Raw genomic sequence first — 19,779 nt, 5'->3', positions numbered from 1 at the left:
GGAAGAAGGGAAGAGAGGAAGTAAAAGAAAAAATACTTTAGAAAGCAAAACGACAGACCAAAAAAAAAAAAAAAAATACAAGTATGGGTAAGAAGAACAAAAGAAAGTTAAATCTGTCAGACAGCCTGTGGTATTGTCTACCCAGAATCAATGGAAGAGCTCAACCTTGACTGGATGGATGTGAGCAAGTTAATATTTCACCTGGTTCAACGGCATCTTTACACCGTTGTGTAACTGTTTGCCTTAGACAAACCACATGAGTGAGCCGCCACATTGAGATGTGACTTGTGACACATATTTGTATTGTGAGCCTGCTACACCAAAAAGAATCAGGAGCTTGAGTAATCAAGAAAAAAAGGAATAAAATAAGGAATAGACTGTAAGGAGGATGGAGGGAGGGAAGGAAGGAAGGAAGAAGGAAGGGAAAGAAGAAGGGAGGGAGAAAAGGAGGAAGGGAGAAAAGAAGGGAGGGAGAGAAGGAAGGAAGAAAGAAAATCAGAGATGAAAGTGCATGAAGCATACAGCAAATGGACCAGATACACAGGGTTTTAGGGAGGAAAGGAGAGATGCAGTAAGTGACCACTGAAGAGAATGGAAGATGTGCAAAACAAACAAACAAACAAACAAACAAGAAAACTCTGGCTCCTCTATCTGACATCCTAACTCACCCAGACTTTGTGTTCTGTTGCTGTGATGAACACCATGACTAGAGGCAACCTGGGGAGAAAGGCTTTGTTTCACCTTACGCTTTAGTCTGTCATAGAGAAACGTCCAGGAAGACACCTGGAGGCAGAAGCTGAAGCGGAGACCATAGAGGAGTGATGCTTCCTGGCTTGCTTTTCCCCGGCTTGCTTTCCCCAGCTTGCTCAGCTAGCTTTCTTATACAGCCTAGGCCCATGTGTGTAGGAATGGTATCACCCATGGAGTACTGGGCCCTCCTGGGTCAATCAACAATCAAGGAAATGCCCCACCGACATGTCCACAGGCCACTCTGATGGAGGCAATTCTTCAGCTGAGGTTGCCTCTTCCTCCTTATGCAAGGATGACAGCCCTAATTGTGACATCTTTATTAACTCTTCTCACTAGAGTTTCCATTGTGTATCAACACGAGACCCATGTGCCATCAGGAAATTCTCTAGCCACCAGACACCTGTCTGCTAGCTCTTTCTGTCCTAGTTACCTTTGTCAGCTCAACACAGCCTAGAGTCAACTGAGAGAGAACCCTTGACTGAACCTAGGTCAGATGGGCTATGCGCATGTCTGATGGTCAAGGTCTTGATTGCTGGTTGGTACAAGGTGGCCCAGCCTACTGAAGGCAGGTGAGCCCGGGCTATGTAGAAAAGCTAAGTGCAGACATGCAAGCAAGCCAGCAAACACTGTTCTAAGTAGTGCTTCAAGGCCTGGCTCCAGAATCTTTTTAGTATGTGTAGTAGATGCATAACTCAGCTCTCCGCCCTTTTAATAGCTTTGTTTCTTTTTGCTGGATAGTTTCTTTGGGTCTATCAACCAACTAATTTACTCCAAGTACATACACATAAATAAAAACTGAATAAATAATAAACTTTTTTTTTAGAGAGAGAGAGAGAAATAGATGTATTGGAAAGATGACTCAGCAGTTAAGAGAATGGACTGCTCTTCCCATGGTCATTCCCAGCACCCACAAGGCTATTTACAACCATCTGTTACTCTGGTCCCAGAAGAACTGATGCCCTCTTCTGGCCTCTGTTGGCACTACACACATGACATACAGGCAACACACAACGTAAACTAATACAATTAAAATCCTAAAAAACAAAACAGAAATTCTGGGAGATGGGGGTCAGGGGGTATAGATAACACAGTAAGAATGTGCCAGGTAGAATTAAGAGAGCTAAGAGCCAAGCCTAGAAGCAGTACTTAGATCTAAACCGCAGCTTCAGCGAGCACAGAGCAGAATGGGCAAAATGAGATGAGACATATTTATAGACACATCAGAATGAAACTGCAGAGAATGACAAAGACAACCTGATAAGCCACAGGAAACATACAGGTTCTTTTTTAAGGGAGTGACAATTCGAGTAGGCTGCATTTAAGGCAGAAATACTAGAAACCAAAATATCGCACTGAGATCTTCCATGTGCTGTAAACCATAAATAACCACCAGCAGACCCACGCGACAGGAAACAGGGAGGAGTGAAGACAGTCCCAGCTGGAGGAGGAAGTGGCCAACTGAAGACCTGTGAGGACCGTTGGCAAACCATTAGCATCACAGGAAGGGGCCAAGTGATGGATGGACAAACAAACCACAGTATGTCCATGCAGAAGGATGCTGCTGGGGGATAAAGACAAACAAAATGTCAACATAATGATGAGAGCGAATCTCAAAACCAATTATGCAGAGTAAAATGGCTCAGACAGGAAGGACCAGTGCGCTGCGGGATTTCACTGTACAAAGATGGAAGCGGTGAAAATCCCACACAATTCAGTTCATTGCGTGAAGTTATAGTGAAGTTACAGAATGAGGATGGAACTGGAGAGAGGCTAGAATGTGAAAGGCAAAGCCAGGCATAGTGGTACAATCTGTAATCCAGCACCTGGGAGGCTGAGGTTGGAGGGTACTGTGGGTTCAAGGCCAGCCTGCACTACATATATAGCAAGACTGTCTCAAAACAGTAGGAAGGGCAGCGTTTTAGATCACAGAGCTGCTCTGCCATGATCGTGATAGCCGTTAACAGAAAATCTACCAAACCATGCACTTTGAAAATGAGAATCTGGGACTGGAGAGTTGGCTCAGTGGTTAAGAGCACCGGCTCTTCTTCCAGAGGTCCTGAGTTCAATTCCCAGCAAACACATGATGGCTCACAACCATCTGCAAGGGGATCCCATGCCTTCTTCTGGTGTGTCTGAAGACAGGTACAGTTTACTCATATAAATAAAATAATTCTTTTAAAAAATTGAGAATCTGATTTTACATAAACAATAGGAATTTTTAAAAAAAAGATCAGCAACAAAATATAGCTGGCCCTGGTATGTTACTAACAGATCTGCATTTTTGCCATGAACAGCTTCCAGGCACTGACTAACAGACGTCCCAACCCTGAATCCTCCAAGTAAACAGACATCCAGAGGCAGATGACACTCACCTGGCCTTTCTGTCTGGACTCACTTCCCAAGTCGTAGGAAGAATGCTGTCACCAAGGACAGTGAGACAAACAGTGAGTCAGCGTCAGGGTCAGAGATAGCAAACCCCTGTGGCTGGAACTTCCCAAGGGAAGAGCTAAGCTGGCTAAGCCGCTGGGAGATTCCAGAGACCAGCAAGAAACTGTGTGAGTCTTAGGCTGAGTATTGAACTGTGTGTGTACTGAGAACCCACTCATCCAGACAAAGAGACCAGGGAGGAGCAGCAACCCTGGGCACTGCTGGAGATTACAGAGAACCAGAAGTCAGACTTCTAAACAGGTCTAGTGAGGATACACACAATGTGGATGGGCCTCAAACACATTGTGGTAAGGGAAAGAAATCACAGCCAAGACTATTTCTATGGGATAGGGAAGGAGTCGGGGTTTTTTTGAGAGGCTGGTGCCCCAGTGAGTATATGGGCAGCATAAATTAGACTTGGTTTTTGTTGTTTTGTTTTATTTTGCTTTGTTGTTGTTGTTGTTGTTGTCTTCCTCCTCCTTCTCCTCCTCTTTTTCTTTCTCCTTCTCTTCCTCTTCCTCCTTCATCTCTTTTTTGGAGTGCGTGGGTCACAGGGCTTCGGGGGTGGACCTGGAGGAACTGGGAGGTGAGTGTACTCAGGGTTCAAAATGTAGAACTTCCAAATGATCAACAAAAATATTATGAAAAAATGTACACACACACACATATACACATGCAGCATGTCATTAAACTTTTAAAGAAAACAGACTCTCCTGGCTTATTACTGGCCCCCCATAAAGATAGACAGAACCCCTGAGCAGGACCTCAAGTGTCTGTGTGCCCATCAGACCCGTTATCACGAAGCAGTGTTCATTTTAGGATGAAGGAACCTCCCTTGGGGTGCAGTGCAAGGAAGCTCTAGAGCAAAAACACACAGCACAAGTCAGTGATCCGAATTCACATTACCCACCATTATGTTGCTGGCATGTCCGTAAGTTCTTGTGTGACATAGGACCACACAGGTAGGAATTCCTTAAGATCAGAAGACAAAGAACACACTTGGGCTCCAGGATCCTTTGGAGCATCATTCCGTGACAGCTGCTGTAAAAAATGAACTCCAAGAAACACGATTAATTCAAATTATGTGTCTTGGGTCTGGAAAGATGGGTTAACACTTAAGAGCACTGGCTGCTCTTCCAGAAGACTGGAGTTCAATTCCAAGCACCCACGTCATGGCTCACAACGGTCTATAACTCCAGTCCCAGGGAATGTGACATCCTCTTCTGACCCCTGGGGATCCCAGACATACATGTGTGCATACGTACACATGCAGACAAAACACCCATACTCATGACAAATATATAAATACCAGAAAATAATTTAGTATCTTACCCTTCTGGAATTTAGAATATTGAATTTTTTTTTTTTTTTTTTTTTTTTTGGTTTTTCGAGACAGGGTTTCTCTGTGTAGTCCTGGCTGTCCTGGAACTCACTCTGTAGACCAGGCTGGCCTTGAACTCAGAAATCCGCCTGCCTCTGCCTCCCAAGTGCTGGGATTAAAGGCGTGCACCAGCTTTCTGGGGTCTTTATGAAAGAATATCTGTCTTTGCTTTTTTTTCTTTTTTCTTTTTTTTAGCTTAGAGCCCACTCACAACTCCTTGGCTCCTAGCTTCTTCCTGTATCTTCAGAGACAGAAAGATGGGGTTAAAGATCTGCCTTCTCACACCTTCCTTCTGTTCTTCAGTTTCCATGGTTACAACTCCTTTTCTGACTTGAACACTCTCCTGCCTCTCACTTTTTCTTAGGAAGATCCTGTGGCTAATTCTGTGCCCATCAGGGTGATTCAAGGCCAGCTCCCATCTCAAGACCAGTGGGGAGACCCTTGATTTTCCATCTGCAATCTTAACTCTTCTGCCTCCCTATTAAATCTGACATACTCACAGATGCAGGGTCTAGAGTGAGGGACACGTGGGTGACATTATCCCACCTGCCACACTGTGTAGGTGAGTTTAAGTTAGGAATGGAATATACTATATCAAAGCCTCACTCTGAAATAGATTTGAAAGACAATGTCAGTGAGTTGAACTCTTTGGGTGAGTAGTAGTGATGAGTGCTCCCGATGAGTGCTCCTGATGAGTCCTCCCAGTGAGGGCTCCCAATGAGTGCTCCTGACCATATTTGTGTAAAGAGAGGCATTCCAGATTGGACCATATATGAACTCATGGCAAGTGGTCCAGTCAGAAGGTGGAAACAGGAAACACTGGAGGACTGAGGTCTGACTAGGGAGGAAGATACAAATGAAGCTTAAAAAAAAAAAAGAGCACCAAGAGATAGAAGTGGGGCCAGAAAGATGCCGATCACGTAAGAAGAACACGTGCTGCTGTTGCTGAGGACTGGAGTTTGGTTCCCAGCAGCCACACGGTGGCTCACATCCATCTGTGACTCCACTTCTGGAAACAATGGCCCCTTCTGGACTCCGCGGACATCTGAAATCACATGCACAAACACATATATATACACATAGTGTATATGAACATGAAATAAATCTTTTGAAAAGAGAGAAAGAATCTTGGTTCTGTTAGAGAGTGTTCAACACAGTAGGGCCCTACACAGCCAAGGATAGCAGACAACTTTAGGCACTTGAGCCATGCTGGGACTGATAGTAGTCTCACAAAATCAGTGGCCATGTGACAGGAATGGAGTCCAGCCTGCATCCTACAACACAGATGACCACATGCTGTCACTGTCCTTTGGCCAGTGAGGAATACTCAATGCCCTCTCCCAGTCCATTTCTGTTTCCTTCCACTCCACAGTGATCTAGATTGAACCGTTCTTCATAGATGCTCTACACCCAAGTCTCTACATGCTGCATCCTGGGGTACCTAACCCAGGACAAGACGCTCAGGGACCACTAAGTAAAACTTTTAAAAAAAACCATTTATTTATTTTTTATTTTCTGGGCATTGGTGTTTTGCCTGCATGTATGTCTGTGTGAGGGTGTCAGATTTTGAGCCATCTCCCCAGAACCTTGAGTAGAATTTAATTAGCCCATTTTAGTTGTGCATAGGACCACCTTCTTGGAAGAAGCTAAGATATACATCCAAGGTTACCATGCAAGTCTTGGCTGCCTTTCTACACACTCATCCTCACCTCAGTAACTTTGTCTCTTTAATGTTGTATTAAATATTTCATCTCAGCCGGGGGTTTCTACCCTGCATTAATCATTCAGTTCCCAGATAAAAGACACACAACTTCTGTATTTATAACAAAACTCGGACACATTAGACCTGGGCAAATACCTATTCTCTAAGCTGACATGTTCCATTTGAGCAGCTCTTAACTCCAATTGGCTGTGTTTTCATGACTCACGTACCCTGTGGTGTCTTTTCCCCTCTCTCTGCCTTCTCTCTCCCTGTTGTGGTCTATGCCTCAGACCCCAAGCCTGGGTACTGAAACTCTGCCTATGTTTTGCTCAGCTATAGGCCATAGGCGTCTTTATTCACCAATCAGGGAGAACTTTGGGAGCAAGGTTACATAACATTGCTTGGGTCTATATGAGAATTTCCTCATTCCTGGAGGTACCCAGAGCCAGTATTTAGCATTGTGATACATAGCAACTGACCAAATCTCAACACGTTTAATGCATCACCTAACCCTGAGACCCTTGCTCCTCACTTGGTAAGAATGGCTGTTAGAACATGGGCAAATGCATAGCCCTGAAATTGGTAGAAATGTTTCCTATGGAACGGGTGGGAGACAGGTAAGGGCAGAGTGCACTCTTCCTACTCAGGTCCCTGCTGACAACCTTACTGGGGCCACTCTGCTCCAAATTCTCAGTCACAGGTCTCTGCTTCCCTTTGGTGACGCTTATATTGTCTGCAGTTATTTAAGTGATCATTTGCATACTTGTTTATCGTCTGTCTTTCTAAAGTCTAAGCTCCAAGATGGTTGACTCGTCTTCCATCTGATGGCCATATATATAATCTGAGATCTGACTGGGAAGCAAGATAAGAGTGAAGCTTTAAAAAAAAAATAGCACTAAGAAAATGATCTGGGCCTGGAGAGATGCTAAGTAGTTAACACCCAGCACTCTTGCAGAGAGTTAATCTTCACTGTCAACAACAAATTTAGAACCACCATGTGTGCTGGCTAGTTTTCTGTCAACTTGACACCCAAGCTACAGTCATCTGAGAGGAGGGAACCTCAATTAAGATGATGCCCCCATAAGATCTGGGCTGTAGGCAGACAAGCCTGCGGGGCATTTTCTTAATTAGTGATTAGTGGAGGAGGGCACAGCCTATTATCAGTGGCGCCATAATAGTGGTCCTGGGTTCTATAAGAAATATGGCTGAGCAAACCATAAAAAGCAAGCCAGTGAGCAGCACCCTTCCATGGCATCAGCTCCTGCCTACTTAAGCTTCTGCCCTCGCTGCTTCTGATGAACTGTTACACGGAACAGTGAGTGAAATAAGCCTCTTCTTCCCCCAAGTTGCCTTTGGTCTTGATGTCTCATCTCAGCACTAGTGACCCCAACTAAGGCACCATAGAAACACACACCTCTGGGTATCTCTGTGAGAATGTTTCCAGAAAGGTTTAGGTGTGAAAGTTGCTGAATGTGACTGGCAACATCCCACTGACTGGAACCTTATACTGAATAAAAAAGAGGTGAGCCAAGTACGGGCATTCGTCTCTCTTGGGTTCCTGACTGCGGATGTGATGTGAGCAGTTCCTTCACTCTCCCACTGCCCAGCCTCTCCTGCCATGGTAGATTTTGTCTTCTCAAATTATAAGCAGACACAAACCCTTCCTCCCTTAACTTGCCCATTTTCAGGCATTTTTGTCCTATCAATGAGAAAAGTAACTGTAACTAGTACTGTGTGATAGCTATAACATCCAGTACAGTGCCTGGCTCTGAAGGTCAGGAGCACACCCATAACACAATGCTTAGTAGGCACGGTGGCTCACATCTTTAATCCCAGGACTCAGAAGGCACAGGCAAGCAGATCTCTGAGTTCGAGGCCAGCCTGGTCTACAAATCAAATTTTAGGAAAACCAGGGCATCACAGAGAAATCGTGTCTCAAAAAAACAAAAACCCAAACCAACAAAACCCACAAATGATCTGTGGCTCTCAGGCAGGTCCCTCCATCTCACAGACCCTCAGCCTCAGACACGTCATCTGCAAGATGAGGATGGGGGAGGGGTATGATGGGATACCTCCTGGAGTATGTCCATAGGATGTGCACTCCTAGGTAGAATTTTAGTCAGGGAATCTGTACCTGCCCAACCAGGATTCCCCCACCATGAACTAGAAGTTAGAGCCACTTGGGAGGAGAGTTTGAAGGTTAGGAAAAGGGTTCAGAGACAGGAGGCCACTGACTGTGTGGAGCCAGCAGCTGACTCTGAGCCGTTTTACATGTGTGGGAGCTGTCTCCCGTGGGTGCATGAAGGCTGGCAAGAGGGTGAAGGAGACAGGTGCTGCGAAATCCCTGCCTCAGCCTGAGGAGCAAAACAGGAAGCACAAGGGCCAAGCAGTTGGGGGCATTGGCAAGAGAAGGCTGACACGATGCCCTGGTTGGAAGGGCCAGAGGCAGCGAGTCACAGGAGCCAATGCCATGGGAAAATCCAAGGAGCTGGGATCAGGATGAGGTCAAGGGACTGGCCAGCTGGAGGCGTGAGAGGCCTGGCAGGCTCGGAAGCTGTGGTCAGGGAGTGGGATCGTGGAGAGCAGTTGGAAATGTCTGGTGATGACAGGGCCGGGCAGCGGGCAGCCACAGTGCAGTGGAGGTGAAGGTCAGGCAGGGAGGTGTGGGAAGGGTGCACAGATCTGCAGCCCCTTCTGCAGGCCTTAGGGCGTGTAGGGTGACTCACAGATGGCTTCTCACCCTTCCTCTGTCCTTTGATGTCCTACTGTCTTACTGACAAGTGAACTATGTTTCTCACTACAAGACCGTTCTCAAGCAAAACTTATTTTCTTGATACTGGGATGTCTAACCTCCCCGTTCATCACCTTCCCAATCCCCAAGTTTTATGTCACCCACTTCCTCCTCTTCTTTGCTGGCCTTGTTCCCACCATCTTGTCAATCATGAATCCTAGTGAATTATTTTGTCCATAACATTGTTTCTTTCTTCTTGCCATCCACCCCTAGTGCCTACCCACACTGGGCGAGTGCTCACCACTGAGCTGGCTCCAGCCTATGTCCAAGCCACTCCTAAACATTCAAAGGGAAAATCTGCCTCCAGGAACTGACATCACACACTTTTTTTTGTTTGTTTGTTTGTTTTTGTTTTTTTTTGTTTTTTTCGAGACAGGGTTTCTCGGTGTAGTCCTGGCTGTCCTGGAACTCACTCTGTAGACCAGGTTGGCCTCAAACTCAGAAATCCGTCTGCCTCTGCCTCCTTTCTACTATGTGCTGGGATTAAAGGCATGCGCCACCACTGCCTGGCGACATCACACACTTAACCAGAGAAGGCAAAGAAACAGTTGATTGACAGAAGTCACCCACACAGGCTGGCAGGATCCCTGAGAGCAAACAGAAGCACACAGTTCTGTAGCCACACACAACTAGTTTACAGCCTGACTCTGCCAATCATAGGGGATGGAGTTGGGTGGGCAGCTTAGGCAAGTCATATCTCTCAGCATCACTTAAGCAAAGAAAATAGTACCTAATGGGTCATTAGGAATACTGGTTGAAATTAGTCATTGCTATGCCTGGCACACAGCAGATGCTATAGTCTTCCTTATTTGTAAGGGATGCGCCATGCCCCACAGCACATGTTTGAGGCCATGGTCAGTACCAACCCCTACTCCACACTATCCTTCTATATGTGTGTGTGTGTGTGTGTGTGTGTGTGTGTGTGTGTGTGTCTATCTGCATATATAATATACATGTACCATTGATAAAGCTTATTATAAATTAATACAGTAAGGAATTAACAATAATAAAATATCAGAAAGTCAAGTATAATAGTATGTGCCTGTAATCTCAGTACTCAGGATGCAGAGGCAGGAGGATTGCCACAGTGTGAGGCCAGTGTGTCTATATAGTGAGTTCCACAATGACCGGAACTATGTAGCAAGGCCCTGCTTTGGCAAAATAAAGACAAAGTTAGAACAAATCACAACAATTTGCTATAATAAAATTATGTAACTTGAACTTTCTCACAAAACATCTCATTTTACTGTATCAATCTATATAGTTGCTATGATGTGAGATGATACAATGCCTACATCATGAAACAGACAGAGTGAAGAATGACTTAGGCATTGACATGGTGCTGGACCATATGTAACAGGCTACTCTGACAGGCATTGTGTAAGGGAAGGAGCTGCTAGGATAACAGAGAAGCCTGCTGAGGAACTAAGGGGAGGGTAGCACATACAGTGTGGCTACATTGTATACCATACAGTGTGGATACACTGTATACCGAGATGGTTTACTTATCAGGCTGCCCAGCTGTAAGTGATAACACATCACTTTGCTATTTGACATGTTATGCAATTTAAAACTCAGTAATTGTTTACTTAATATTTTCAGGCTATAGTTGACTTTGGGCAACTGAAACCTCAGAAATCGACACTGAGCACCCCGATTGCTCTGCTCTAGTCAAATAGGTCCCCGTGGAGCTTTCCCCACAGTGCGACAAGTGATGGAAGAAGCTCTGAGCTGGAGCCAAACCAGTCTTGAGTTGTTTCTGGGACTCAGTTTCTAATCTGTCAAATGTTACTGACATCTGCTTTGCCTGCTACAGGGCTGTTAGAAGAATAAATAAACTTCTTAAAATGCTTCATGGATGAGGAGATTTACTCTTGGGGTCAGCTAATACACACCATCTTTCTCGTTCCCTACAATTTCCACGCTAACCAGTGGAAATTTCCTCTCTTTGTCTCCTCCATCCCTCCCTCTCCCCATCCTCCCTTGCCCCTCTATTCTCCATCCCTCCCTCCTCCATTTCCTTTTTCTCTTCTTTCTCTCCCCCCCCCTCTTCTTTCTCCTCTTCCTCATCCTTCACCTCTTCTTCCTCCTCCTTTTTCCCTTCCTCCTCTTCTTCTTAAGACAAATCCTCCTTATGCAGCCCAAGCAGCCTGGAACTTTGGGTCCTCCGCCTCTGGGATTACAGATATGCACCACCGTGTCTGTCTGTTCCAGCTTCTTACAACAAATATCCTGCCAACATGGAACCTCCATGCTGGGCTCAAGGAGCAAAGTCTCCTTCAGAGGCTACCTCATTCAGCCCATTCAAGTGGCTGAGCAGGGACTCACCATCAAGCATCTGCATCTTTGTCTGGAGGACTGCCCAATCCTGTGACCAGGCACATCCTGTGACCCTGACAGGTCCTGTCTGCCTCTAAGAGGTGCAGGTGGACAGTGGTCAGTATCTCCCTCAGCGGGAGGGGTAGGGGCAGTCACAGAAAGCGTCTGCCACTTCAGCTATTGTCATCACCACAGGTTTCTCCACCCTGCCCCACCAACAGCATGGTCATCTCTGTCCTCTGCCCCCTCAGGAGAGTGATATGACTCAGTGGTTTTGTCTAGACTCCCCCGAGGATGAACGCCGGCCCAGAATGACTACCCCCCATCTTCAGGTGCCTTCCAATTTGGCTTTCTGATGTTTTGTATGCTCACGCTGACAGCTAACACCACAAAGACAGCACCCCAGATAAACAGTGTTAAGTAATTGATGGGTTGCCCCTCCCCATCCCCCCTCAAGACTTCTGGGAGAGATGTTTGTACATGACCTGGGATGAGAGGAAGCATACTGGGTGGGGAGGGGATTGGAATCCCCAGCTACTCCCCTAGAGCCAAGAGGCTTTTGCTCCACACCGGCGTCTCTTGTCTCTGCCTCCAAGGAACAGCATATGCTTTGTCCTGCATATGCACTGGAGTGTCCTGTGTCCTTCCCCTGTGCCCTGACAAAGCCTGCACCACAATGTAAATCAACACTGCCCCCAGCCTCTGCAGGCAGCTCCTGCACCCAGCCTGACTTTATCATCTTCTTGGGCAGCTAGCACCTTGTTCCTTTTATGGTTACAGCCACCATAGTTTTGAAATTTTTCTTATCTCTGCCATCTGTTTACTTTGTTCTGTTCAATGACATTTAGCCAAAACATTTTGCACTCTGCTGTCTTTGGGGAATACAGAGGTTGCAGAGACTCAGGGTGACAACCTAGAAGGCAGGGCAGACCAAGGCAGGCAGTCAGAGGTGGCTGGTAGGCACCATGTGGCAGGGACACAAGGAGGCTACGAGAGCCAAGAGCAGCAGCAGGCCTTATCTTCTTTCTCAGGGGCTCACAGTGAGTTCTTTCTAAGGAAAGCTATGTGGTTTCTACCTTTGGAGGTGGCATCATTGTGGAGTGAACTTGGTACAGGGAAAGGGGGCCCAAAGAGGGAAAAGCCTGTTGGGGAGATCAGGCAGGGAAGGCAGACGGAAGCATGACTGTCTGTAATAGAGAATTCCGAAATGCGCGGAAGGCAGAGCAAAAAAAAACAAAAAACAAAAAACAAAAAACAAAACAACAACAACAAAAACAAACAAACAAAAAAAAACCCTACCAGTCTGAAGAAAGGTACACAACATTGCTGGAGCACAACAAGCAGCCATTGAAGGCCACAGAGTGCCACCTGGTGGCCACTAGGGAAAATGCTTTGTGTGGGTTTCTGGGTCCCTGTCAAGTTCCAGATACCAGTTGTAAGTCTCTAGGGTCCATCAATAAGTGGAGAGAGTCCTGTCCTGAAATTCTCTGCCATTTTCCCCCCTCTGCCAGCCCCCAAACCGCCACCACACACACCCCTTCCTCTGCTCCTAGCAGAGATTAACCGCCATCTGAAAGCCCAGCTGGCAGTCGTGCTCTCGAGAAAGGATTCTAGTTCCAGCTAACCACAAAAGCCTGGGCTAGAAGCTAGCCCCAGCTGCCATTTTAGGAATGTCTCCCTGCTCCTTCTCAAAGTTGGCTTCTCTTCTGTGGTACCCCGTTTGTTTTCACACGGACTTCTGTTTTTCATGCAACCCGGAAGGATGGCTTTCTCAGTCCTTTGCAAAGACAGCTAAGTGTCCCCACCTCCTCATTCTTTAGGGTGGGATTCCTAGCCCAGGTCAGTTTTACTTCTTTGCTGGACAACATTTGGCAATGTCGGAAGACCTTTGGGCTGTCACACCTGACGGAGGGAAGCCGCTACTGACCCCTAGTGAGAAGAAGCTGGTGGTGCATAGGATGGCGTTCACTGGGCTCAGTGTCAAGGGCCAAACACCAGCAGTGCCAAGGTCATCAGGGAGAATCCTAGTTGTCTCAGAAACCAGGACCCTTCTAGAAATCTGCATCATTTATCTGTTATATGACTATGGTACCATATCTGTTTACCTACAACTCTGGCTGCAGTTTTGACTCACCATCTACCTGGCTATCCTGGGTTTCTTATGGTCAACCCATTCTCCCTCAGTGCTTCTGAGCAAATAACTTGGGTACAATTAAGAAAGAGACACACATCACTCCGCAAAACCAGTATTATCCTTTACACACACACATTTGTATTGAGTGGATTTGATTTTAAATGATGATTATTGTATAACTTTCCCCGCAGCTATCCCTTTTAACAAAGAAATGGTAACGGCTTGCTAAAGCCCTGAGTCGCAGGCAGAACAAAGAGAAAAAGACTCTTGTCAAGTCAAATATGAAAGGCCTAGCGCCCCTAATTATATCTTGGAAGGGAAGCTTTGTCCTAGTGACACTCGGGCTGGCTTTGGGCCAGCTCAGGTTTCCCCCTTGAAGATTTTTAGGAAGTTTCATGATATGGAGACATTGTTGAAAAACCAACTGCTTAACTTCTGCCGAGCAATCAGCTACAGAGATCAAACTGGCTCCTGCCACTCAGGCGGCTTAGAGTACCGCTGGTTATCTCAGGCAAAACGAGCTTGCAATTTTAACCCTAGGTTTCTCAGAGAAGTCAGGCCACACTGCCTGCTTTCCACCGGCTTTGTGTGTGTGTGGTGTTCACAAAGGACCTCCGAGGAAGCTTGCTTTGAGAGGTGAGGACTGATTCCTGATACTGGTCCTTCTGCATTCATATTGATTATTAAAGAAGCAGAAAAATACTGTTTTTTTTCTTTTGTTAAAAAGAAAATGCTAAGAAAGGTGGCTCCCTCTCTCCTTCCCCCTCTGCCTCCCTCCCTCCCTTTCTCTCCTCTCCTCTCCTCTCCTCTCCTCTCCTCTCCTCTCCTCTCCTCTCCTCTCCTCTCCTCTCCTCTCCTTTCCTCTCCTCTCCTCTTCTTCTTCCTCCTCCTCCTCTTCCTCCTCCTCCTCCTTCTCCTCCTCTTCTTCCTCCTCCTCCTCCTCCTCCTCCTCTTCTTCTTCTATTCCCACCTTCCAGGCACTGGGAGAATAGCGCGCAGTATCACACCTTGGTCTCTACAGTGATGGGACGGGGCCCAGAGTTCCCCACAGGCAGTAAATGAACTACATCCACAACCCAAGTATTTGATGACTTCAAACATTAAAAGTTAATGGAAGTCATCTGACTGTCACACTACACCCCAACCCCTGTGGCTCATTCATTTGCTAAGGAAACGTTTGTATGTGGGGTCAAGACGTGGCGGAGTAGATCGCCTGTTTCTGTGTAAAGTGTTCATTCCTGGGAAAGGAGTGTCTGGTGACTAGGAATATATTATAAATCACATTTCTAGTGAGACTGACAAAGCTCAAGAACCCTTGCCTTAGGGAACCTGTTCAATTTGTCAGTTAGAATTCAGCCCTGCTGAAATAGAACGAGCCCGTTCTTGTCATGGGAGGCCTGGTTCCAGAGGAAAGGGTCTTCTCAGGAGCCATCTCCAGAGACTCTGAGATGACACTGGGCAACATGCAGACACCTCAAGATGTCCCCTGTCACTTTGTCACAAAGCCAGCCAGTGCCTTTCTTGGGCCTGATGTGGACATGCAGGGCTCCCATTGCCGCTCAGATTCACAACTGGGCTTGGCATCTGTTCCTTCAGGGAACATGATTTTGTAATCATTGCACGTGAGACAGAGAAGGAAAGGGGTCAACCTCAACCTCTGCCCTACACAACCCAAAACCATGGACGGCGTACTGAGTCCAGACAGGCCACCTCCTAGGGCAGGAGTGGGCTTTCATTTTGCATCCTATGACTTAATGATTCTGAAATGTCTACAGTTCTGAGGAGGTGCCTGCCACAGTTCACTGAAGGGCTAAGGAGGCAGCAGCTAGAAAGGAGACTATAAGTTTTAGTAATGACATACTTTGGACCTAGACCCCAAAAACTGTGTTCCCTCCTTGCTGAGCATGCGATCTCTACCCCAAGCCAAGAGAGAGCCCAGCCATCTAGCCCAGTCCTAGCCTAGCCCCAGTGACTGTTGGGCTATGTAGCGACCATGAAACTGTAGCCCTGACCCTTGACCTTTGGCTCTCATCCGCAGGCCACAGCATCAGAAACCCTCACACCAACTCTGCTGTTGAAAACCCACCTCTGGGTCCCACCTTGAACCTTTCCGGTTGTAGGCTCTGGGAGACGAGGCTAGCTTCTGTATCCACCTGTTTTCTCAGGTGACCTGAGGAGCACAGGGCAAACAGCAGTAGTAGGGACTTCCTAAAGGTGTCTCCCTCTCCAGTAGCACCTTCCAGCAAGTAAGGAATGGCCTTTTGTCACCCAACACAGGTTTCCTTCCTTCCTTCCTTCCTTCCTTCCTTCCTTCCTTCCTTCCTTCCTTCCCTTATGGCTATGTGCTGGGCAAGCATCATCCTGACAACTCCCATCTCAACAAGCTTACCTTGAAACACAGCGGTTTCAATAATTTGTCCTGCTTGACAGACTGAGGGAAACAGGGGATGGAGCCTAGAACCCTTCCTCATGTGAGTTTCTATGGAGGCCCAGAAGGGGGAAGGGGCAAAAAAAAAAAAGGTGGGTGAGTTGCCAACAGTCTCACTGGCTTCTGCTTCGCTTGCTGTTGTGACACTAGCCGTGTGTATGTTGTTTTCAAGCAGCCGGTCAGGTGGGTGACAGACCATGTGTAGAGGGGGAAGCCAGGGCACAGTGAGGTGAAGCAACTGGCTTGGGCCATACAGTAAGGCAGGCAGAGCTCCAGGTAGTTTCCATGGATGTGGTGTTTTGACCAGCCCTCTCTGCTACTCCAAGTTGCTCCTCACTGGAGAAAAATCTAGGTGCCGTGATCACGGGTATGTTTTGGGTTTCATGGAAGAAGGCAGTAGTGAGAATAGGCATGTGAGTGTAGGGTGGTCTGGATCCAAGAAAGCCAGAGGGAAAGAGAGAAGATACAACTGGCCCAACTTGCTTCTCCATCACTACCTATCTCTGCTGTGACCACCAGAAGGGAAAATGCCAACTCCTTGCAGCCTCCTGGTCCAGAATAACAGAAAACTGGATACTCTGGCTGTCACAACAGTTGGCTTCTGGGGAAGGGCCAGCCTCATCCCACATTGCCAGGGGCATGCAGAGATTTATGGGTTCATGATGGCTGGCAGCCCTTACAGCCATCTCTGTACCCCAATAGCACCTGAAGCTGGCACTTCTCACCAGCTCCTCATAGGCCTCCTACGCTGTTGCTATGAATCTAATCATGAGAAAAGACTCCTTCAAAACAGACATCCGTGTGGGCCGGCCCATGTGGCTCGCCTCCTATTCAAGCCTGTTTGTTGAACATGAAGGAGCTTTATGTTTAAGTCAAACTGTCTCTAATGCATTTTCTATCCTCTACAAAAACCACAGCCATCAATTAAAAAATGAAAAAAAGAAAAAAGAAAAAAGAAAAAAGTAAGCAAGAAAACCCGTGAAGCACACTTCTCTGGCCTGACTTACCATTTTCTTTGATCCATTAAAGATCCAAAAGCAAGCCCTTCTTCATCTCTGGAGTATGAGGCAAGGAGGGAATAATTATCCGTAAAGTGGTCTTCCAAGTGTTTATTTTGCGATGAAAGAAAACTTTTGAGAGCTTGGAAGAAAGACAGAATATGTAAGTCTCTCCAGACGCCATCAGTAATAATATTAATGAATTAATGATTTACCCAACTCTTATATGTCTATTTGCTTTGCTGCTCATAAGCATACATCGTTTCCATAGTAACCTTGACATCAGACCAAACTCCATCGCTCTGGGAACCAAAGGGCAGCTCTCAAGGAAAAGCATACAGTCTCGCTTGCTCTTTTCAGTGTTTGCCAATGGGAAAATGATAAATTGATATGTTCTAAAGGAGCCGTTTGTCTTTTTTCCCTTCCTTCCCATTACCACCGAGGCGTGACATTTGAAACGCCTACTGTATCAACAACTAATTCCTTCGCCTTCCTTCTCAATGCGCCTTTAGTCTTAGCCAAACACCACCATTCTCACCGATGCTTTTCATTTATTTATATATGTGTGTGTGCTTGCGTGCGCGCACCATCAGCCTCTTACCAACAAACAAAAATGTTGATTTATTTCCTTATCTGCTTTAAAAACTTCAGTAATCCCCCTGCTCATGTACAGGGCTGTACTACAGACTTCCTAAACCCTCACAGACTGCTGGTTAGTGAGGATGGAAACCTCTGGATAGACAGAGTTTTTAAAAGGTCACATATCCACAACAGCTTAAATGTCAGTGAGTTTAAATTTCCTTACTACAAATACTTACAGAAGAATCTGGCCAGAGAGATGCATATAGATATTTAAGAAAAGGATAAAAACAGACTAAGACCCACGCCCAGTGTGCATTGTTTCCTTGAGTTGCTGTAGCTTGTGAAAATAGTCTTGTAGGCTGGAGAGATTGCCCAGTGGTTAAAAGCACTTTTCTGCTTTTGGAGAGGACCTAGGTTCAGTTCTCAGCACCCACATGGCTGCTTACAGCGGTCTGCAACTCCACTTCCAGGAGATCCAGTACTCCCTTGTGGCTCCTGTGGGTACCACACATACACATGGTGCCTTTAGATACATGCAGGCCAAACACTCATTCACATGAAATGAAAATAAATTTGGGGGGCTGGAGAAGTCCTACAAGACAACTAAGAGCACTTGCTGCTCATCCAGAGGACCATAGTTGAGTTCCCAGAACCCACATCACACAGCTTACACCATCTGTCAGTCCAGCTGTAGAGAACCTGACCTGGGGCACTCATGTGCATGTATGTACTACCCACATGCACACACACACACACACACACATGCACACACACACACACACACACACACACACACACACACACACACACACACAAATAAATAAATAAGTAAATAAAAATTAAAAGATAAATATTTTATTAAAAAGAAAATTGCAGGGTGTGGTGGTATACACTTTTAATCCCAGAACTCGGGAGTCAGAGGCAGGTGGATCTCTGTGAGTTTGAGTCCAGTCTGGTCAACAGAGCTAGTTTCAGGACAGCCAGAGTTCTGTTACACAGAGTAATCCTATCTTGAAAAAATATATAAAAAAATCAGGGACTGGAGCTCAGTAAGAACACTGGCTGCTCTTCCAGAGGTCCTGAGTTCAATTCCCAGCAATCACATGGTGGCTCACAACCATCTGCAATGGGATCTGACTCCCTCTTCTGGATGTGTATGAAGACAAAGCACTCATATACATAAAAATAAATAATACATATTTTAAAAGGGGAAAAGATCCTTGTAAAAGGACTTGGTGGTTTTCAACCTAGGGAACGGGAACCATGAAATAGGAGACCCAGGGAGGAATTTCTATTTGCTGAGAAGAAACCAACCTGTTTTCTGACAATCAGAAAACCAAGGAGTTACCCCTCTCAATGAACAAGTTTAAAATTTTAAATCCTTGGTAGCTGTGGGAAAAGGAGCCATTGTGGTCAAGATGAGGCTTAGTGTTGAGGGTGACAATGTAAGAGAGTGTCCTAGAAGGAAAAGACACAACCTGTGGCCTTAGTCCTTTGGTCTGGATGGATAGAGATATCCAGGGAGGAGTATGATGAGGTGCTCTAATACAGAGAGGAGCACAGAAAGCCTTTGCACACTCTGAAGGAAACAGGAAAGCATTTCCTGGAACTGGGACATGGCCCTGAGAGGCACACAGGTCAGGAGACACACACAGTTGTAGTGAGTTCATAAGTATAGTGGCCCTGTCATGTCCACAAAACTTTTTAAAAGATTTTTTTAAAGTTTTGTATCTAGAAGTGTGTTGCATGTATGTATGTATGTATGTATGTATGTATGTATGTATGTGTGTGTGCCACAGGCATGCCTGGTACCCATAAAGGCTAGAAGGGGGCATAGGATCCCCTGGAACTAGTTACAAATGGTTGCAAGTTGAGTCTGGGTGCTACAAACTGAACTCTACAAGAGCAGTAAGTGCTCTTATCTGCAGAGCCATCTCTCTACGGCCAAGAAGATATCTTTATTGCAACAGGACTCCCCTTCTGCCTCTTGGGTTCCGTCTGCTCCCTCTTCCTTGATGGTCCTTGACCCTTAGAGGGTGTTGGGGATACAGATGACTTATTTAGGGCCAAGCACTCCACTGCACTTCTTTTCCCAGCACTTCGACCTGTTATGAGTCTCTGCGTTAACCACGACCTGCTGCAAAAAACTTTTTTTCTGCCAAAGGCCAAGAGCAGCGATAGTCTGTAGTTGTAAACGTGAATATTTAGAAGGCAGTTTGACCGCATGTCCACTTAACAAAATAATAGTAGAGAGTCCCCCCCCAGGG

General features: G+C 46.2%; 1 long non-coding RNA gene across 2 annotated transcripts; it reads right to left on the bottom strand.

The window, feature by feature from the left end:
* Positions 1 to 281: 281 nt before the first annotated feature.
* LOC143434133 (uncharacterized) lies at positions 282 to 17,104 on the bottom strand. 2 transcript variants are annotated; one of them, XR_013103399.1, is made up of 3 exons: positions 16,940 to 17,104; positions 4,088 to 5,603; positions 282 to 3,756 (listed from the first exon to the last, which is right to left on the bottom strand). It is a non-coding gene; the product is annotated as an uncharacterized LOC143434133 (long non-coding RNA). The 2 variants fall into 2 exon arrangements; XR_013103400.1 differs by having other exon boundaries at positions 282 to 3,747.
* Positions 17,105 to 19,779: the final 2,675 nt, after the last annotated feature.

Source organism: Arvicanthis niloticus, chromosome 13 (genome assembly GCF_011762505.2).
Source record: "Arvicanthis niloticus isolate mArvNil1 chromosome 13, mArvNil1.pat.X, whole genome shotgun sequence".
NCBI classification, from domain to species: Eukaryota; Metazoa; Chordata; class Mammalia; order Rodentia; family Muridae; genus Arvicanthis; species Arvicanthis niloticus.
The sequence above is the reverse complement of the archived record's forward strand: the minus strand, read 5'-3'. Positions and strand labels throughout refer to the sequence as shown.